The sequence below is a fragment of the Piliocolobus tephrosceles genome, chromosome 6 (assembly GCF_002776525.5).
Source record: "Piliocolobus tephrosceles isolate RC106 chromosome 6, ASM277652v3, whole genome shotgun sequence".
Classification (NCBI taxonomy): domain Eukaryota; kingdom Metazoa; phylum Chordata; class Mammalia; order Primates; family Cercopithecidae; genus Piliocolobus; species Piliocolobus tephrosceles.
The window spans coordinates 71,400,639-71,407,817 of record NC_045439.1 but is presented as its reverse complement, the minus strand read 5'-3'; the positions used below and the strand labels follow the sequence as shown (position 1 = coordinate 71,407,817).

Genomic DNA, 7,179 nt, shown 5'->3' with positions numbered 1-7,179 from the left:
GCCCCCACAGATCAGACTAAGAATCAAAATGGAGTCACCCATGATAAAGTTCCACATCACCAAACCTAAACTAGGTTGTTAATCTTGCCTTCCAAGAATTGAGACAGAGATATGAGGGGGTCTTCAAAAAGTTCATTAAAAATGTGTATTATAAACAAACAAACAACAACAACAAAAACTGGCTGAGTGCAGTGGCTCACACCTGTAGTCCCAGCACTTTGGGAGGCCGAGGCAGGTGAATGGCTTGAGCCCAGGAGTCAAGACCAGCCTGGGCAACATGGTGAGACATGTTGTCCACGGCTAATACAAAAATTAGCCAGGCACGGTGGCACGTGCCTGTAGTCCCAGCTACTCGGGAGGCTGAGGTGGGAAGATTGCTTGAGCTCGGAAGGCAGAGGTTGCAGTGAGCTGTGATCACGCCACTGCACTCCAAGCTAGGCAACAGAGGGAGACCCTATCTCATCAAACAAACAAACAAACAAAACAAAGAAAAATCCCAAAACTATAGATGTCAATTTTTTTTTCAACAAAATAAGCTTATATTAACTTGTTATAACATGTCTGAACAGAATCTAGTTTGAGGCACTGAGAAGAATAAAACATCAGTTTGTAAAGAGCCTCTATCAGAGCAATGTGAATTCTGCTAGAGTTGAAGCAAGAACAAACACCAAATTTATGATGAAGCTTGGATGGAAGGATAGTGAACTCACTGATGCTTTACAAGAAGTGTATGGGGATGATGCTCCAAATAAATCAGCAGTTTACAAACAGAAAACTTATTTTAAAAAGGAACAAGATGATGTTGAAGATGAAGCCCACAGCATTAGACCATCCCCATCAGTCTGGGAGGAAAAAGTTAATCTTGGTCATGCCCTGATTGAAGAGGTCTGATGATTAACAGCACAAATAATAGCCAACACTATAAACATCTCAATTGGTTCAGCTTGCAATTTCTTTTTTTTTTTTTTTTTTGAGACAGAGCCTTGCTCTGTCACCCAAGCTGGAGTGTGGTGGTGTAATCTTGACTCACTGCAACCTCTGCCTCCTGGGTTCAAGCAATTCTCATGCCTCCACCTTCCAAGTAGCTGGGACCACAGGCATGCGCCACCATGCTCTCTACTTTTTGTATTTTTGGAAGAAACGGGGTTTCACCATGTTGACCAGGCTGGTCTTAAACTCCTTGTCTCAAGTGATCTGCCCCCCTCAGCCTCCCAAAGTACTGGGTTTACAGGCATGAGCCACTGAGCCTGGGGGATTGTTTCATTCTTAAAACATTGGAATCACAGTTTCATGTAGTTGGAATAATTATAAGTTGGTCTCATCTAGTTGTCGGTGTAGGTCCTAAAGCCCCTTTAGTTTGAATGATGAGAATATTTATCCTGATTCGATATTAGCTATTAGTAGCAGCCTCTGGTGTCCTTTGTTTTTCCAACTCCTAGCATTTGGCCTGAGTCAATCAGTAGACAAAGTTTATGGATTGTGTAGCTGATGTCTCTGCGCCACCATGTGGTGGAGCTGGAATTACGTTTGCTTTATTTCAGAAGCTGAGTCTGCTGATTAAAAACAAGCACAAGGAATATAATGAGGGTAAATCAGAGTAAAACCTGGAATTCTAACTGCTTCCTTATACCTACTTTATTCCAAACAAAGATGAAATTAAAATTTTTATAAACACATATTGTAATATTTCCTTCCTGCCCCCCAGGATACAGTTCTTGAATATACCCCTCCCACTTTGGAGACACTGACCTAGAGAAATTCTCACAATTATGCCTGAAGAAAAGGTGCACACAACAATGTTCAAGGCTGGGCACGGTGGCTCACCCTGCAATCCCAGCACTTTGGGAGGCTGAAGTGGGCGCATCACCTGAGGTCAGGAGTTCGAGACCAGCCTGACCAACATGGTAAAACCCCAATTCTACCAAAAATACAAAATTAGCTGGGCGTGATGGTGGGCGCCTGTAATCCCAGCCACCCGGGAGGCTGAGGCAGGAGAATTGCTTGAACCTGGAAGGCGGAGGTTGCAGCGAGCTGAGATGGTGCCATTGCACTCTAGCCTGGGCAAAAAGAGTGAAACTCTGTCTAAAAACAAAAACAAAAACAAAAACAAACAAACAAAAAATGCAATGTTCACCGAGGCAACTATTTTATATATTTATTTATTTTTTAAAGACGGGGCTTACTCTGTCTGTCACTCAGGCTGGAGTGAAGTGGCACAATCACAGCTCACTGGAGCCTGGACCTCCCAGGCTTAAGCCATCCTCCTACCTCAACCTCCCAAGTAGCTGGGACTACAGGCACACACCACCACACCCGGCTAATTTTTGTAATTTTTGTTGAGACGGGGTTTCACCATGTTGCCCAGGCTGGTCTCCAACTTCCAATCTCAAGCGATCCGCCTGCCTCAGCCTGCCAAAGTGCTGGCACTACAGGCGTGAGCCACTGTGCTGGGTCTGAGACAACTGTTTCTAATAGTGAAAAAATTGGGAGCAGCCTCCCTGTCCATTAATAGGTAAATGGGTAATCTGTAATATTCATTCAGTAGAATATATTTACTAAATTGAACATGTTACGGCAGGTAAAAATAACCGGATGAGAGCTACCTAAATCACAATGGGTAAATCTCAAAAACATCACTGAGGAGAAAGTCAAGTTGTAGCATATGTAATGCATGAGACCACTTAAAAATATGCGCACTTTGAGACCATGCTGGGTTGCTGCCGCCGCTGCAGCCATCATGCCAGTCCCTCGGGTCTTCGCGAGGTCAGGTGACGCTCCAGAATGGGAGACATGCCAATGTGGGAGCAGATTGGATCCAATCTAATGTGGAATAAAATTCCACATTACTACCAGTTATTTGATAACGATAGAACCCAACTAGGCGCAATTTACGTTGACACATCATGCCTTAAGTGGGAAGGACAACCGTTCCAGGGGAAAGCTCCCATTGTGGAGAAGTTGTCTAGCCTTCCGTTCCAGAAAATCCAGCACAGCATCACTGCGCAGGACCATCAGCCCACGCCACATAGCTGCATCATCAGCACGGCTGTGGGCCAGCTTAAGGCAGATGAAGACCCCCATCATGGAGTTCCACCAGATGTTCCTATTAAAGAACATCAACAATGCTTGGGTTTGCACCAATGACATGTTTAGGCTCGCCCTGCATAACTTCGGCTGACCTCCTCTCAGCAGGCACTCACGTTGTTTCTTCCTCCCTCCTCTTCCCAGTGCTATTCCCACTCCTCCAGATGCTCCAAATATCATGCACAGATGAGCAGGGCGGTGGTGGGAGTGGGTGCAGTGCGCTGCCGCCGCCGAGGTGTTGTGCATGATGTCTGGACGCTAGACTAGTTGCATCTGAGGAGAGAAGTTTGTGTTGTACCAGCGCATGCATTGGAAAGACTTAAGTAATGCAAAAGGTTGTCCTTTTTTTTTTTTTTTTAATCTACTGACAAGTTGCTCTAGTAACCCAAAGAAGTGAAGAGAAAGAAGCTGCCTCACCGCCCAGACATTGATTTGTTCAGATGCTTCAATGCCTCACGGTACAATAAAACCACAAAATTTTTCTAAAATAAAAAATAAATAAATAAAATAAAATAAAAATATGAGCACTTTAAACAGGCCAAACAATACTATACATTATTTTTGGATACATATACAAAAATAGTATGTATAAATGCATGGGTAACCAAAAGCACATGGTAACCAAAAACCGGATAATGATTACTCTGGAAAGGGAAGGAGAGAATTAGAATTGAGAAGCAAATGTAAAATGCTAAGATTTGACAGAGCTGAGAGGTAGGTACTATGTTACATATGCAATGTTCTGAATATCTTTCTCTGTGTTTAAATATTTATGACTTAAAATATTACACAAAACAGACTAGAAAAATAGTATACCCCAAAGAAGATAGGGGAGGAAAACTACAAGGAAAATGCCAACATTACTATATGTCTACTTTGTACCAGAGCAAACCCAGTAGGAGATGGAGTGCTATGGGATTACCTACCAACAATTATGATAGGCGTGTTACTGGAGAGAATGACACTGAACCAGGAGCTAAATTCTTCAGAACATGAGAGGGAGTGACCCTGGGGTACATAGATGACACCCACATATACACTGTGTGGTATATCCTGATGACAAACTGGCAGATTTTAGGCAAGAGGGAAGCAGGAGCCTCTGGATGAAAAAAGGAGAACGAGGAGCATATCTACTCCATGACAAGGCTCAGGAGGAGGAGGAGGGTACAAAGGAAGCAAGGTCCTAACGGAGAGCCATATTTCCTTTAGAACAAGAATATTGAGGGAATAGTTCAGGGAAGAGAATGAAGAGGTAGGAGATTTTGATGATGACTGGCTATGAGTTTCAGAGCTCTACAAATATGTAAATATGGATGGATTAATAAAAAGTGAGACTTAAAATATATCTAATGTTTGTATAGGCCGTATGTAAAATGTGAAGTGCTACATAAATGTAAGCCATCCTGGACCTCCCAACTGCGTAATAGTAATAATAATATAATAATTATCATTATTACCCTTTTAACTGCCTTGATTAAGGAAACTTCATTCTGCTTCCATGACTTTTTTTATTTTGTATTTTCTAAATCAACAAAATTATTTTTTAGCCTTATTAACTTTTCCCTGTTACGGTTCTTCTCACATTGCCTAAGCATCTTTTCTAAAATCTGTTTGAGAGGAGGTGAGAGAAACTCTTACCTTAGGCAAAATACTCTCATGCAACTCTAATTGCATACTCTTCTGTTATTCTGTCTGCCTTAAAAATAAATTTAATATGGCCGGGCGCGGTGGCTCAAGCCTGTAATCCCAGCACTTTGGGAGGCCGAGACGGGCGGATCACGAGGTCCGGAGATCGAGACCATCCTGGCTAATACGGTGAAACCCCCTCTCTACTAAAAAAATACAAAAAACTAGCCGGGCGAGGTGGCGGGCGCCTGTAGTCCCAGCTACTCGGGAGGCTGAGCCGGGAGAATGGCGTAAACCCGGGAGGCGGAGCTTGCAGTGAGCTGAGATCCGGCCACTGCACTCCAGCCTGGGCGACAGAGCGAGACTCCATCTCAAAAAAAAAAAAATAAATAAATAAAAATAAATTTAATGATGACAGGAATTTTAGAGCTGGAAGAGAACTTAAAGTTAATACACTGCAAACTTCTTATTTTACAACAGATCAGAGATTATGTGGTTTGCCAAACTTTATCAGTTGGTTACCAGGAGAACGAGGGCAAGAACCCATGCCTCCTCCTTTCCACCTTCCCTCTGTTTTTCCTGGAACAGCAGGAACAGCAACCACGAGAGGCGCACTGTATGCCAGTGGTTGCACACAGATTCTTATGTCAGACTGCTCAACTTCAAATCTTAGATCTGTTACATAGTAGCAGTGTGACTTTGGCCAAGTACTGTAACTGCTCTGTGCCTCGGGTTTTTTCATCTATAAAATGGAGGGCATAATAGTATCGACTTTACAGGATTGTTATGAGGATTCAGTGAATTAATGTATTTAAAGCACGTAACACACTTGGCACATTGAGTCACCATAAATCTAAGTGTTATGATTTAGCACACACTCTGATAGCTGCTGATATAACAAATATTTAGAGGCCGGGGATTTTACCCCCAGCTGTTTTTGTTTGATCTGAAGTTTAGAGAACACAAAACAAAACAAAAAACATCACTTGAGATAATGTTTATAGTTCTAGATATTTCACATAGAGATCCAAATTTCTGGTTTCTCTTTGAAATCAGAAGGTCTGACATCAGTAGGCCAAAATTCTCAGGTAGTAACAATTGGCTGGGGCCAAAAGCAGCTGCCACCTTTAATCCGTACCACTCATGTAAAGCTTACATCTTGTAACTTGACCTGCCTGACTACCAAATGCCTTTGTATTTGCATTTCAGATTAAGACAGCCTCTGCTCTCAAGGAACTCACAATCCAATAGGTGAGATGCATTTGCTAAACAATTTACAATATATTGTGATAGGAACAATATATATTGTGAACAAATATATATCACAATATATTGTGATAAACTTGCAAATTTCAAAATACAGCAGTCACCTGAAGGAACAGGAGTGCCTTGAATGGTAGAGGTGCTGACGGTGATGTGTGTTGTCTAAAAAGTGGCTTTGAAAAAGAAAAGGAGAGGAACAGGGTTGTAAAGGAAGTAGAATGTGCAAAAACATTGAAATGGGAAACAGCTTGTGTGTTTAGAAACTATAAGGAGTTCAATTTTGGAGAATACTGTACAATGAGTAAGGGAGAAGTAGGCTGACACTAAATATAATACACATCCCTTATTTTGTATTTTACTGTGTAAGAGATGTGTAGAACTTAAAAGTTTTCTGTCATTAAATTACAAATCTAGGTCGGGCACAGTGGCTCACACCTGGGAATCTCAGTGCTTTGGGAGGCTGAGGCGGACAGATTGCTTGAGACTAGAGTTCGAGACCAGCCTGGGCTAGACCCTGTCACTAAAAAAAAAAAAAAAGAAAATATTAGCTGGGCATGGTGGCATGTGCCTGTGGTCTCAGGTATTTGGGAGGCTGAGGCGAGATGATCACTTGTGCCCAGAAATTTGAGGTTGCTACTGCACTCCAGCGTGGGCCATAGACCGAGATCCTGTCTCTAAATAAATAGATAGATAACTAAATAAAATTGCAAATTTAACTGCGTATCTTTGACCCTTGTCTTTGAGAATGCAGTGCTATACAATCCACAATATTCTATGAACTTTTGTTTTTTCTCTTTGAGACAGGAGACAGGGTCTCACTCTGTCACCCAGGCTGGAGTGCAGTGGTGCGATGTCGGCTCACTGCAACCTTGACCTCCTGTGTTCAAGCGATTCTCTCACCTCAGCCTCTGGAGATTGGGTTTCACCATGTTGGCCAGGCTGGTCTCGAACTCCTGACCTCAAGTGATCTGCTCGCCTTGGCCTCCTAAAGTGTGGGGACTACAGGTGTTAGCCACCCTGCCGGCCTGTAGTATTTTTCAATAGCAAATTGCCACTTCAAGAAGAAACCCTGTCGTTACAAGGGGTAAAATATAGTTTTAAGATTGGTTTGCAAATGAAGTTTCCTTATCTGTAAAATGGGAGTAACAATGACACCTAACTCAGGGCTATTAAATTGAGAATTAAACTCAATAAACCCATGTAAAG

At 42.4% G+C, this 7,179-nt stretch overlaps 1 pseudogene; it reads left to right on the top strand.

Annotated features, from left to right (window-relative positions):
- The first annotated feature begins 2,781 nt into the window (after positions 1 to 2,781).
- Positions 2,782 to 3,178, top strand: LOC111524455 (annotated as a pseudogene).
- Positions 3,179 to 7,179: the final 4,001 nt, after the last annotated feature.